Source organism: Scardinius erythrophthalmus, assembly GCF_964197995.2.
Source record: "Scardinius erythrophthalmus genome assembly, chromosome: 13".
NCBI classification, from domain to species: domain Eukaryota; kingdom Metazoa; phylum Chordata; class Actinopteri; order Cypriniformes; family Leuciscidae; genus Scardinius; species Scardinius erythrophthalmus.
The window spans coordinates 11,611,425-11,627,051 of NC_138233.1; the positions used below are offsets into that span (position 1 = coordinate 11,611,425).

The 15,627-nt window shown below is 36.2% G+C and overlaps 1 protein-coding gene across 1 annotated transcript in view; it reads left to right on the forward strand.

Moving 5' to 3' along the window:
- fstl5 (follistatin-like 5) overlaps nt 1-15,627 on the forward strand; it is a gene marked incomplete at its 5' end in the record, with an annotated part of 239,573 nt that overhangs the window by 184,896 nt on the left and 39,050 nt on the right. The gene's annotated exons all lie outside the window — the stretch shown is intronic.

A 15,627-nucleotide genomic window follows, 5' to 3' on the forward strand; every position in this document is an offset into this window, starting at 1 on the left:
CTGTTTCTCCAGTATTCATTGTGACATTTGATCTGGCTTTGTCTGTTGTGAGATATTGTGATGCAGGGGATGCAGCTGAAAATCTGTAAACAACATTATTTATTGGCTGGTTTTAACATTAATTTATTGCATGAATGATTTATTATTTCACATGAATAACTCAGACTTACTCTTGCATGATTTTGATCTTGGTGGTCTGATATGGGGGTAAATGTACACTATGGTGTAGTAGACTCTGGTCTGATGGGGTTAGCACACTTCGTTATGATAAGGAAGGTTGAATCTGGTCTGATGGGATTTACTGATGTGAACAGAGCTTGTCAGTGTTGACTTGTGTTGTTCAAACTCTCCAGGTCCGGGTGTACATCAGTCACATGGGTATATATCTCAGTCCTGATGGAGGATGACAGCCCATGAAAGCATGAAACTGTCCAGTTTTGGTTTTGAGAGTCTCTGGTCTTCCTAAAGTAAAATGGAGGGCAAGGGAATCTAAAAGAGCTGGGCAAGGTATCTTATGCGGTGTTTAAGTAAATTATGCAGCCTAAAAACTTTCTAATTGCACTGCATCTAAGTACATTACTGAAAGATGCTGTCTGGGTTCTTCATGCCCTCTCGATTCCACATTGCAGCAATTAGCACATGGTCTATGAGAAGTTTTAGAGACATGCTAAATGTGTTTACTCAGATTCTGGCCCTTTTCTCTGGCACTAGAGAGCATTTTCATTTCTTAATTATTTGAGTAGCTCACACATTTAAGGCTTAACATGTGACTCATTTATTCATAGCAGTAATTATAATTAACGTATACTCATGTTTTTTTATCAGGCCCGGTTCCCAACATGCATGAATCTCACAGGCTCTGCGAGCATGAGGAAAATTGGACAGGAAATATCTTGCATATATTTCAGCATCAGTTTAGAAATACGTTTTCCAAATCTGAATGATGAATCTGCTGAACCAAAACTGGATGGAACGATTGAGTTGAATCAGTCAATCCATTTTGCGAACAAATAATTTAGTCTGGTTTTGTGAATTGGTTTAGCTTAAAAGATTTGTACACAAATTGGTGCCTTAACATGTTTATGCTTGCACTGGTAAAATATACCTTGACTTAAGGTAATCAGATTGTTAGGAATTACTTCAGGGTTTCTTATAATGTCTGAAATACAAATTAAAAGAAAGTTACATTTGTGTAAAATTCTTATATATTGTTTGGGGAAGTTTTTGAAGCCAACAATGTGTTAAAAAATGACAAATCTTCCTGTCATTTTTCTGCTTTTGACTCTTGTTTACTCATGCTCCTACTTGTGATTGGTGTGTCTACGTGGTTCTTTATCATGATTGGTTTGTTCAGTTGGCATATCTGTATGCTTCATGCTTCAAACTATTTACATCCCCCAGTGGAGTCAGAAGGCAATTACTTAACGCCACGCCAGCCCACAATGCCGTTCCTTTCACCTGTCAGGGCTGATATGCCTCCGGAGAGAACGTCAATCCACCTGCTCTGTCTGCTAAACAGACAAACACTCGCACACACACACACACAGAAATACAGGATCCACTCAATATCATTGGCAGTGGAGAATTGTGTGATAAGAAACAGTGCCTCACTTGAAACAAAATTGACTTCAGTGAAAGGCAATACAGACTTTTAAATATTGCCATATGGGAAGTGAGGAAAAAACAAGGTGGTGAGTTAGAGAAAGATAGATAAAAAAAAAAAAATCACAGTTCTGTAATACGGTGTGAAATGCACTTTAATTAATCAAATTTAACCAGGAGTCTATCCCATTTTTTTTTCTTGAACAGTCCCTCTTGTATGAGCTCCAATTAGAAGTATGTGTACTGTGATGGCATGCTAATATGAGCGCATCTCCAGTGTCTCTACTGACAAATGCCATGGAGATGGTGTTTTTCACAGGTGGTGTGAAGTCAGCCTTTCTTCAGCTTCTATTACTGCCTGTCTCTCACATTGATTGGGTCACAGTAAAGGTTTTATTCCATCTGACTTCAATGACTTCAACTTTTAAAAGATTCTGCAGCTATCACAGAAGCCTTACAGACTCATAAATGTACTAGTGGATGGGCGGCGGAGAGCGGAGCATGACTTTGATGGAAGGGCAGCTGGAAATTATGATTGAAGGCCGTTGACGGCATCGCTGCTTGTTAGAAAGGGTCTGTTGTTGTTTTCTTGAGCTTTACACTGTATGTTGTAAACTATCCTAAAGTAGCAGTTCTAAAGTCTAATAACTGAAATCTTGGTGTTCCTCTGGTTTTCTCTTTAGCTGTGTTTGCATAGTGTTTGGGACTGACAGGTGTGACTCTCGAATTGTTGTGTTCATTCCAGGGTTGTGTGCCATTCAGAATTGGGTTGACTGAGAATGTCAAGACATTTACATTCCTGTTCAATTCCTGAATATGAATTTAATTTGAACTGAGGTTGCAAACAGATGCCGATAAGCATTTCAAATTTGGAGGTAAGGTAGAAAATTGAAGCCGTGTTTCCACTTCAGGAACTTTCCCCAGGAACTAGGAACTTTGGGGTGGTACTCTGTGTGTTTCGACCACATGAACCAGGGTCTAAATGAAGTTCGGGGTAAAGATTTCCCCCTCATAAAGTCCCTGCTTGCGAGGTAGAACTTTTTCAAATTTCAGGAACTTTTGGGGATGGGACTTGGGCGCTGAACATGCTGATTGGTTGAGTTCATGCCGCATTCTGATTGGTTGACTCCACGCAGCATTTAAATTTAAACCACCATTTTTAAAAATCTGTTGCGGTGCGTGCTCTCCTACGTCACCGGACTAATTTGCTTAATCTTCATGGTACTTTAGACCGCGGTGGAAACAGAAAGCAACAGTTCTGGGGGAAAAATGTTCCTGGGACAAATTGTTCTGGGTAATTTCGGTGGAAACACGGCTTTAGTAACAGTTTATTTAGATGGCTCCTTTATAAGTATCGTTGCACCTACATGTCAACTAACTTTTATTAGAGTATTAGGAAACTCTCTGCTTAATATACTATGCTTTATTTTGATGGTCCCCCAACAGATATTCTACTGACTAAAAGTAACTTTGCAAGTACGTGTCAACTTTTTTTACTAACCATACCAGTCTACTAATACTCAAGTGACGTAATGAAAGTTAGTTGACATGTTATTGACATGCAATGTTACTTATAGTCAACTGAATATTTAAAGGTGTCCATCAAAATATAGTGTAACCGAAAAATTCAAATAAATTGAAATTCAAAGAAATCCCCTTAGCTGACGCTTTTAGCTAGAAAGTTACACTACTGTTCAAAAATTTGGGGGAGTGGCGTAGTGGGCAGGCCATGCGATAAACAACCCCCTAAAAGAGGACTAAAAAACATATTCTGCTGATGTGTGCCTGGGATTTCTCTCACTGAGTTGAAATAACTGTAGCTCTGCTTGCAGTAGAAGCATCACCACTCTGTAATGGGAAAGACTCATGCTGCTGCTGTGAGAGATGGTCGAGCCCTGAGGGAGAGTCTACTCATCTGCTACACATGCTATAAATGAGGGGTAAAACCTGTACTTGCTGCACTGTCATTAATCACAAACAATGACTGAGGATTAAATGCCTGGACAGCACCTGCCATACTATTTCCACATTATATGTAGTATTGCATTGTGATTAGTGCACCATATTTGTTTAGGCTGGATCTGGGTGTTTTTAATACCATAATCTCTTCCTCTGTTTCTGTTTCCTACACTGACATCCACCTAAACAAATACTCATCTTCTCACTTGTATTCCTTGTTCTGAAAAATCCATTTGTCTTTCAATCCTACAGGGAATTGTAAAACGCGGTGCCTTGCCTTGGAGCAAATTCCAAATAAGACACAAAAGAGTGTAATTGAATGGCTTGAAAAAATATTACTGAATTCTAGAGCTCACTCATAAACATGGTCTGTTTTGAAAGGTAGTTGTACTTGTACTGATTTACTGCATTCAGGCTTTATTTTTTTGTATTCATGAGAGTTCAGATAAATTTTTGCCAATAACAATAGGGTAAAAAGATGAAGATGTAGCCATGCATAAAGGAATGATTCTCGCCAATTTGAAGGTCCAAAAAGGACATATATAGAACCATTTGTGTAATATTTGTGTGTGTGTGTGCGTGCGTGCATGCGTGCGTGCGTGTGTGTGACAATTGTATAGCTCAAGTCACATGGACCACTTGCATGATACTTTTATGTCGCTTTTTGTCCTTTATGGTGTCTGGCAGAAATAATCTCTACTTTTTTGTATAGAAAAAGGTAGAAGCTCAGATGTTCTGTAAAATAAAATTTTGTGTTTTGTAGATAAAAAAAAAAAAAAAAAAAAAAACTTAAAGGTGCTCTAAGCGATGTCACACGTTGTTTAGGCCAAAATATTTTTTGTCACATACAGCAAACATCTCCTTACTATCCGCTAGCTGCCTGTCCCCTGAACACACCCCAGGCTCCACAAACAGCAACAAAAACAAACTGGGCTATCCCACACCACGAAACATAACAAACTGTCCCAGCCAATAACCGACAAGAAGGATTTGGGGGTGGGGTTTGGGGGGTTAGTGTGCGGATGAGGAGGAGGGAGGATCTAGCTAGCCTCCGTTTTGACAATACTTTGAACGTCAACAAGAAGTGACGTCACCCAACATCACTTAGAGCACCTTTAAGTAATGACAAAATGGAATTATAAGAATCCTAGAAAAAAATATCAAGATTGAATTGTTGCCTTTGTGTATTGTCTATACACTCCATGAGAGGTTTAATAGTCCCCCCGCCCCTCCCATTACTGGCATTTCCTGATCTGATGTGGCATGAGCTGACAGCACTATTATAAAATGATTGGTTGACAGATGTCAAGTGATTAGCAAAGGAAATTTAAAAATAAATAGGTTTGCCTTGATACACAGGAAATTTACTGACTAACATTGGCTGTTTAGTTTCTCCAAATTAAGTCTGCTTTTTTCAGTTCTGATTTCTGAGTACCTCATATTATTCTCTCATTTCCCCATACTGTTCTAAAAGCCCCGATCTGGTTAGTCAGCAAGAGTTCATTCTCTTTGTCCACACCACTTTTTAAAACCGCTTGAGCTTGTCTTTTTGTTTTGTGTTAGTGGTGCTGAAATGGAAATTTTTGAATGTTTTGCTGAGAGTCACTACATTCTTAGTGGAAAGCAATGTCAAATTCAGCTCTCACATGCTCAGACACATGCTCCATTTTGTCTAGGTTTTCCATGGCTCAAAGTCCTGCAAATGCAAATATAGGGGTCCTTACTTCTAATGCTGCCATTTTGGTTTATTAAAATAAAAAGTTATATTTTCACATATTAGAACCCATAACCCCTTGAACTGAAAGCAACAACTTCACAATCAGTGATGAATTCACAATCAATTGGTGATCCTGATTAATTTATTTGCTTACAAATCCCAGTATCAAGTTGGTACCACACTCCCGCTTAATCAATCGCAAGAACAATCCTCTTTTTTTTTAAGTTGCCTGACTGCTCCAATTTTGATGTCTGCTGATTGTACCAAAACTGAAGACTTGTTAAAATAAGATAAATACAACTACAGTGCTAACCACATATTCATATTTAAAAAGTGACATATTAGTGCATTGTTAACTGTAAAAAAATAAAAAAAATAAACGAGTAACGTAATTTTTGGTGGACAGCAACATCAACAATCTTTAGCTCATGCAGTCTGTTTTAGGTTAGCATCCTAGAATTGATGGTTAACATCAATTCTGATGGTTAGTTATTAATGCAACACACCTCTGCTTTTCTTGGATTTTTTGAATGTATTTTTAGTCATTGTTTATTTTTTGTTATCCTCATTTTAGACAAAAATTAGTAGACAAAAGAATTAGTAACTACTATGAGCTAACGGTCACCTGCTTTTTACGTTAGGCTTGTTGTCCTTTAGCTAGCTGGCTCATAATATTTATTTAGGCTACTAATTAGCTTCTAAAATAGTACAGTTTACTGCAGAATACCTCATTGTGTTGGTTAATGTAATGTAGAACTGAAAGTTAAATCTCCAATCTCCTCCCGAAGATCCTGAAAAAAGCCTTTTGGTGCCTTCATGACTATACATCACTCAGAGACGCTGTCAATCACAGCTGTCAATTGTGATGTCACATCCCCGTTTTTATAGCATCAAATAACTAACTAAAACCAAACTAAATCGAAAATAAGAAATCTTGAATATAAATACGAATAAATTACGAATATCTCTGAATGCATCAGCGTGATAAAAACTGCCTAACTTGAAGGAAACCATATTTGAGACTGACAGAGACTTACATGGACGAGAAGAAATAGTTGAATAAAGTCATTTATATATATATATATATATATATATATATATATATATATATATATATATATATATATATATATATATATATATATATATATATATATATATATATTATATTATATTATATTATTCTCGTCGCTTCATAAAATTAAGGTTGAACCACTGTAGTCACATGGACTATTTTAACAATGTATTTACTACCTTTCTGGGCCTTGAAAATGGTAATTGAGTTGTTGTCTATTTCATCAAAAATATCATAATTTGTTCCCTAAGATGAACGAAGATCTTGTGTATTTGGAATGACATGAGGGTTTTTAATTAATGACAGAAGTTTCATTTTTATGTGAACTGTCACTTTAACTCAACTGTGTAAAGATGTCTTTAAAATGCCATTTCATAAGTATTTCTCTGCCACCTTTGCAGTGTAAATTTGGCAACAGACAAGTTAAGGCTGCTCTGTTTCTGTTCAAAATTCAGTGTAAAGATGCAATGCCGCATAAAAGCCAGTATAAATTATGCTTGCTTTGACCCAACTCATCTCCTAATATCAAAGTATAGAGTTGCGATTGCTGTGTAAATGCCTTCATGCCACCTCTTAGCAGCATTACACAGTCTGCGTGAAGACGCTTAAATGCCACTTCAGAAGCACTTATGTGTCACCTTTGCAGTGTAAATTTGGCAACTGACAAGTAAGGCAGCTCTGTTTCTGCTCAAAATTCAGACTTAGGAATAAGCAAACTCTACCACATATCTGATCTCTGGTTAAATACATAAAAGTGACACTCATGCATTTGTGATATGGTGTATATATTCTCAGATCCTCTCTCTCTCTCATAACTGTTCCACTGAAGTATTCCCCTGAAATCACTCATGAACGCAGAGAGTGTTTGCCGTGCAGAATGAATCAGACATTAAATGAGGGTTGCTAAAGGTGCACCAGCGCTACACTGCTGTTATCCACTATATGAGCTGAGAGCAACACAATGAATAAGAGACATTACCGACTAATTTGGTAAATTAGCTTTAAATGAGAGCACAACGCTGAAATGCGAAATTGCCGCTTGCGAGGCGAGAGGCATGTTTGTCTTGCGTGCAAGCTGGTTATAATTTCCAGGATCTTTAATTGCATAAATTTGAGATATCCCAACCCATGTACTCATTTGTTTTGCCGCAGCTTGATTATGTTTTTCACTTGTGTGCATCTCTGTGCATCACTGTAATTAAAATAACTGAAAAATCATTTTAGATGTCACTAACATGATCATGGGAAGGAGATCAAATCAATCAAGTCTCAGTGGGATTTTATTGAGGAAGCTACTTTAAAAATAGCTCGTCAGCCTGGCATAAATTAAAGTTGTTCAAGTACTGTAAAGGTACTCTTGAAAAAAAAAAGCAGTTAGCTGTAAGCTAGCAATACAAAAGTACACTGAAGCCCCCTATGGAAGAAATCTGTTAAACAAATGAATACATTTCACCTTGGTTAATTGTTTCTTTTTGGAATTAAATGAGATGCTCTCACTCTACAGACAAATGTATTTAGCCTAACTTAAGAGCATAACTTATTTACCTACACTGTAAAAAAAAATCCCGTAAAAAAAACGGTAAATCTCTGGCAGCAAATTTCCAGACGGGTTCTGTTAAATTACAGCAAATAACCATTTCACAAAATTACAGGCAAAAACCGTAAAAATACAGAATTGACTTTACGGTCAAAATTAATTAAATTACAGTACATTACTGTTAATAATGGCTTATTAAACCGTGGAAAAACAGATAAATTATGTCAAATTACATAAAAAGAACATTTAACTTTAAGGTTAAACTGTAAATTTAGGGTTTTATAATGTTATTTTATAATAATGCTCTGTCTATCTACAGTAATTATCTTTTAATATATAGTTTTTCCTGTATAAAATAACTATGAAGTTATGTATAAAAATGTAATAAGTACATAAATTCAAATACAAAGTTTGTATATTTACAGTTTTAATTTTTTGCAGATCCAGTTTCACAACTTTGACCAATCTCTAATTAAGTACTTAATAATAGCAAATGTACAGTCAATTTCTGTTAAATTAACTAAACATACAAGTACGGAATACCTGCACATTTACAGTATTACTCATTAAACAAACACTGAACATCAAAATACGTGAATGATAGGAAATACAGGCTTAGTATATCATTTAGAACATGTAAAAATATCCACATTAAAAGACAATTGCTGTATGCCTTTATACTCAAATATAACTTATTTCAAACATTTACAATTACATTTTATCCAAAGTGACTTAAAATTAAGAGAACAATAGAAGCAACTAGTGCAGTGACAAGTCCCAGTTAGTGTAGCACAGTGCACTTTTTTTTTATTAAAACAAAGATTTAGTATTATTGGGTCAAGTGTTTATGAAAAGATGGATCTTTAGAGGTTTCTTGAAAATATTTTGAGTTGGGCAGGTCATCCCACCAGCAGGGAACAGTCCAGGTAAAGGTCAGTGAAAGTGATTTTGTGTCTCTTTGGGATGATGGCACCACAAGGCGCTGTTCACTTGCAGAACACAAGCTTCTGGAGACACACATAGATCTGAAGCAGTGAGTTTAGGTCTTGCTGCAGAATCTGGATCAGTTGCAGAGGTTTGACTGATGCTGGAAGGCCTGCCAGGAGAGCATTACAATAGTCCAGTCTGGATAGAACAAGAGCTTAGACAAGGAGTTGTGTGGCTCCGATAGGAAGGGCCGGATCTTTCTGATGTTGTATAAGGCAAATCAGCAGGATCACACAGCAAGGATGGTTTGGCTGAAACCATAAGCAGTTCTGTCTTGGCAAGGTTGAGCTGAAGGTGAAGGTCATTCATCCAGCAAGAATTTTCCATAAGGTAGGCTGAGATGCGAGCAGCAACCGTCAGATCCTCTGGCTGGAATGAAAGGTAGAGATATGTGTCATTAAGTGATAGGAAAAGTCATGTTTCTAAATGACAGAGCTACAAAAGATAAAAAAAATAATAAAAAAATAGATGGGTGGAATCTAACACAATCGTGGTCTTACTGTAGTAAAACCAAACCTTGTGCAGCTCCAGTGGCCTCACAAGGATCAAATGAATATTCACATGGGAAAAAATCCGTGTATCATTCGTTCAATCGTTTTTTGATTTAATATTGAAAGTAGAAAAATGAGAAAACAGTTCCTTTTTCGATTTTTCATTTTTTCCAAAAAACGAAAAACAAGAATTCAGCTTGATTTTTCGTTTTTCGTTCTGAGGTAGCAAAATTAATAAACAGCTGGAAAATTCGATTTCTACACGTGGGCGGGAATGAAACGCCCCTTTCCTCTGATTTGTCAGCCGAAGATCAAACTGTCCCGTCATCAGCTCTTCCTCAGTTCTGCACTGCAGAATAAGAGTCCTCCGTTGTGTGGATTCTTAACGCGTTTATTGCAACTACATTTAATCTTTTTTTCATCAAACAACCAGACTAACGAGTGGTTCGACACAACCCGTACTGGGAAATAAACTAGACAGGGCTTTCTTCTGTGTAGATATAAATTCACCAAACTTTATGCTTTGCATCAGCTCGGTATGCAGGGTAAATGACAACTGTTAGCCTAACATGGTCGCCCTCGATCGCCCAGTAATTTTTTTTAAATAATAAATGTAGATATAGATAATCAATATAATTAGTTGTAAATTAAATATTTTAACACTTATAGAAAAAGAAAAGAATAATGCATTGACTATATATAGCCTAAGCCTAGGCTATATTAACATAAACGCATGAAATGTCATTCAGACTGACTATCTAACAACCGGAGAACAGAGAACAACATAGATATTAAAATACATACTCTTCTGAGTTTTATAATGTAGGCCTTATTGTGTTTTATTAAAATTTATTAATTTATATCTCAAAGATGTGCGCCTGTGCGCAGTGCACTGGGTCATGTTGAGAGGGAAACAAACGCATTTTTATTATTAGCCTATTCAGAAAAAAACCGGTAAATAAAATTCAACATTAACATTATAAACACTATTAATAACATATAGGCTATTTCTATGCGTATTTTACTTCCCCTTACCATTACTTCCCCTTTGACGTTTGCCTATGTCAAATCCTTAAATGAATGGTATTCAGAAAACAACAAGAATAAAAAATAAGTAGCCACGTATAATAAAAATATAACCTAATAGCTTATAATAATAGCCTATTGTGTCCTTTATTATAAACAACATTTAGCCTATTTTAAACGCCAAGCCTAAACAAATTTAGGCTATTTGAATCGAAACTGAAACTGTACCGGCGTTGGTTTCGCGCATCTCGGTCCCAAGTTTCCATATTTGCAATGCAAAATTTCGATGCTAACTATAATGTAAAGAAGGCTTTAAACTTCAGTCGAGTCCCAATATAGGCCTACACGTATAGGCTAAATCATCATCTTCACAGCATGGGAAATGAGTTTGGATTAACTGCTGTGCGGCACAGCCTTTATATTGTACAACAGACGAATTAAATTAAGCAGAATAACTTTTTATATATTTGGTTGACTGTGTTTTATTTTAATAATGAACAGGCTGCGATGTCAAGTTAGCAATGCCAGAAGTGAACTGATAATAGCCTATGTTGCCTATGTTGTGAGAGCGAGCGATGCGTCAGCGCCATCACTTGGAGTTGTTGCTCAGCAGGGGAAATAACTTCGTTATTCGTTACTCTGTCATTCGAAACAGTAAAAATTTATGTTTTTATTTGTTTACATTCAAAATGACTACAAAATGTCATGCCTTTGAAAAATAAAGAAAACAACATGATTTCTACATGCGTCTCAGTCTCCTTGAACATCTTTCTGGCGCACACCAAAAATGAACCAAAATAGAGTGAATAGCCTTCGGACGTGCCTACTTTTCAAAGTCAACATTTAGATTATTTGAAGTAAAATGCATTATATAGTCACTCAGGAATAAAACTCAGCGTGGTTCATGATAAAAAAAAAAAAAAAAAAACTTTACAGTTCGGAAAATATGAAAATAGCAAACCCCTGGCACTTGAGAACTCTGGTCTACAAAGAAGAAAGCCCCGTCTAGTCTATTCCCCAGTACGGGTTGTGTCGAGCCATTCATTAGTCTCGTTGATGGAAAACATGAAAAAGTTGCAATAAACGCGTTAAGAATCCACACAACGGAGGACTCTTATTCTGCAGTGCAGAACTGAGGAAGAGCTGATGACGGGACAGTTTGATCTTCGGCTGACAAATCAGAGGAAAGGGGCGTTCCATTCACGCCCACGTGTAGAAATCGAATTTTCCATCTGTTTATTCATTTTGCTACCTCAGAACGAAAAACGAAAAATCAAGCTGAATTCTTGTCTTTCGTTTTTTTGGAAAAAAACGAAAAATCGAAAAAGGAACTGTTTTCTCATTTTTCTACTTTCAAAATTAAATCAAAAAACGATTGAACGAATGATACACGGATTGGAAAATACAGTATAAAACAAATTAAATGTTCTGCCACTTTTAGTGCAATCATATGGAATCAGATGACTCAGCCATTACAATATTTTAAATTACTTCTTCCCATACCTTGTTTGCCATGATCATTCTGCTTTCCACTTGACCTGAAATCACACACACACACAAAAAAATTTGTTTCAACAACTCAGTATTACATTTACACATGTCAGAATATGTTCCACTGGGACAATGCAAAACCTCAAACGACTATTATCTGGAAGCTGAGCAGGAAAGGCTAACAGTGATGTTTTGAGCTGAGACACCTAGGGGTGTAACTGTCTGTTCATCTGGATCAATGCAATTTTCATAACCAATGATCAAAAGTATCCTATGAAAAAGGCTACTATGATGACCCCAGGTCATCCAAAATGTAGATAAGTTCATTTCTTCATCAGAACACAAACATTCTATCAACTTTTATTTTATAAGCCTAATATATGCACATGTATGCATTCTATAGCTAACGTTACGTGTTGGCAAGCAGATGCAGCCAGAATATGCAATTTATCATGTTGTGTTCATATTCTAGTCAACTATCACGTATTAACGAATATTTTATATACAATTAAACGGACTTGTAAACGGATATGTAACATGTCTACGAAAGCTCGTTTAGGTCTTTTGAGATGTGGGTTCAACTGATCTTTCTTAAAACAGATGGAAAATGTAAAGACGCATGCTACATTTTCAGTGTTTTGCCCTCCAGCTCTCGCCAGTTATGACAGAACATCATTTAAAAATGCTAACGTTAGCTTGAAAACTGTAAACTTAACACAAATGCAATATAAAATATCGTTCACATGTAACTTAGTATAATGAGACTCTTACCTCAGCCGGTGATCCGTTGGCATGATGTCCCCTCGCTGTGACGAACAAGGCTCACTGAAAAGGGCGTTATTTCCGAAGAATCCAAACGGACTGACTGAAAAAAGGGCTCCTGCTCACGGCTGCTCGATTGCTTTGAACCACTGTTGATCTCACAAACCACTTCACGAGAGTAGACTGAATTCAAATCTCCCGCTTGCCCAAACTCGACTGATCAGCTAACGTTAACCGTTGTGGGCGGGAGTAAACAGCGGAAATGAATTTTTATCTGCGTCATCGCGCGCGCACTCAAACACGCACACACACACACAGACACACACACACACACACACACACACACACACACACAAAGCCCTAAATGTGAAGCAACGGAGATTTGGAAAAATATTCATAAAATATACATGAAATTATGGGAGAATAAGACAATGAAATAATGATCAAAATGAGTATAAAATAAAATGTGAAATAAAAAATAATTCAGGCCTACTGTAGCCTATGTAGGGTAGGCTACTGTATGTACAAATCACAGTCTATGGTGCAAATACTTTTATTTAACCTTAAAAAAAACTCACTTTAACCTCCACATGCTTAATAATCTGTAAGGAAAACATATTGAATAGATGCTGATTTCCGCAGTTATACCTTGTTTTCTTTGTTTTCTAATTTCACAGAAAAAATCTGTAAAATATTACTTAATAATTTCTGTAAAATTACATATAACTCTGTAAAAATACAGACAAGTTCCTTTTAAAAAACGTAAAATTGCTGTAAAACCAAAATACAAGCAATTACCTGTAAATTTAACAATGGACCTTTAAATTACAGCAAATGCCTTTTATTTTACAGATATTTGCTGTATAATGACAAAACGGTAAAATTCTGTAAAAAAAATACTGACAATTACCTGTAAAATTACACTTTTTTTTTACAGTGTAGCTAGTAGAGTGCTGACGCTTTTCTTGGAGATCTCATTTTGACATTTTTCTGATCTTTCTCATTTAAAGGCTAGTCGCTGTCTGCTTTATTAGCAGGTGACCTTGGTTAACCCAAAAGGTCAGGGTATAGCTCCACTGAAAAGCAAATGAAGAGACTTTACCGTTAATTAGACCAACTGAAGTGTTGGCACCTGGTTCTATTATTCCTCTCACACATAGAAAAACAGAAAAATGATATATGAGGATCTTTCAACAGATATCCTATAATGACTGAATGACGCTGTTGAGTCTTGGCTGTGGAGATAATTAAATTCAAACTAGATGTTAAGTTGAATAGTTTTTAGTTGAAAAGAAGCCTTCATAATGAACTGCCGTGTTTGGTTGGCCTTTCTGCTGAGAGGCTCGTAGGAACAGCTGTTAATTCTCACCGTCATTAAAATCTTAATTTCAAAACTAAGTGAAACTAACAGGAGATGCGTGCTGAAAGCAGCACAAAGCCTATCAAAATCATTCTATAAAGTGTCGTGAAGCTATGATTTAGATTGTAAAGCCATCTCAACTCTCGCCTTGGGCAGTACAGCGACTTCAGTCGTATTAGACGCTCATCAGATTCTCTAAAGAGTCGGAGCTGATTGATGGGGTTCATAAATGGAATTGGGGGGTTGGGGTGTGTCCACGTCCCACTCCAGGTGTGTGTTTGCTTATGTGTTATGTGAAAGGTGACATTTCAGAGCCAGAAAACGTAGTGTCTTGTTGCACACACGATCTGTCCCAAAATCTAGTAAGCTGCCTATGAAGGCTGCATTCTAAGGCATTATATGCATGCTCCCATTTTGACTCATTTCAAATGCAACTTAGCTTATCTTTCACAGTCAAGACAATCCAAGAATGCATTGCATCAAGCTCAGTGCAGTGTTATTTTAGTATTATTTATATACTATTATAGTATTTTATTAATTATTAGAATTTTAATTAGGTTTTATTTTTCTATTTTCAGTTTTCATTTTAATTGTAGTTTTAGTAATTTTATGTGCTTTTGTCATTTTTATCTTTTATTACACATTTATTATACATTTATTACATTAGTTGATATTTAAAAATCAACTAGGCTAATATATGTAATAAGTGTGTGTGTGCGTGTGCGTGTGCGTGTGTGTGTGTGTGTGTGTGTGTGTGTGTGTGTGTGTGTGTGTGTGTGTGTGTGTGTGTGTGTGTGTGTGTGTGTGTGTGTGTGTGTGTGTGTGTGTGTGTGTGTGTGTGTGTACATTTCTATTTTTTGTTTACGTTTTTTTTAAGTGTAATTTTTTTCATTTACAAAAAAAAAGTCAGAATTGCACAATATACATTCGGAAATTGTGAGAATTAAAGTCAGAATAAAATCTTTAATCTTATTTTATTTCAATTATACCAAAGACCATGATCTTTAATAGTTTTAGTTTTGGTTTGAATTTTAGCTAACAAAAGTCTACGGTAAAAAATCATAAGCAAACTTGATACCGTCAGAAAAGGCTGACTTTAGGTAGTGATTTGTAGTGAGTGTGGAATCAAAACAACAACTCTAATATGTAAATGCTATATTTAAGGTATCCTTAAATACATATGCTATCTTTTAATCAACCAACATGCAAAAGCCTCCTTTGTGGCTATTTGTGCAATTATAATACCGATAGAGATCTTAGCAAAATGTGTCCTTTGAGAATATTTTTGTACAAAAACTTCTTGAGCCTTGTATTAAATCTGGACTGAATACTGACTGTTAGATAAAATTGTGAAAAAATATTAGGCTACCTTTGATATGCTGTGCTATCTTTTTCATCCAAAGTACTCACAAACAAATAAAGAGATCAGACATATTGCCCTCAAGTGTGTAGGTTAGTGCTGGTTTGGACTCGAACTGGTGAACTGGTTTGGGCTTGGTTCATGGTCAGGTCACACCAGGAGCAGCTCTGTATTTATTCTCTTTTCACTTTAAATAATGATGTATCTGTGTTACCTTTGGACCAGCCTGATTTATAAAACAAGAAGTGGACTTTTAATTG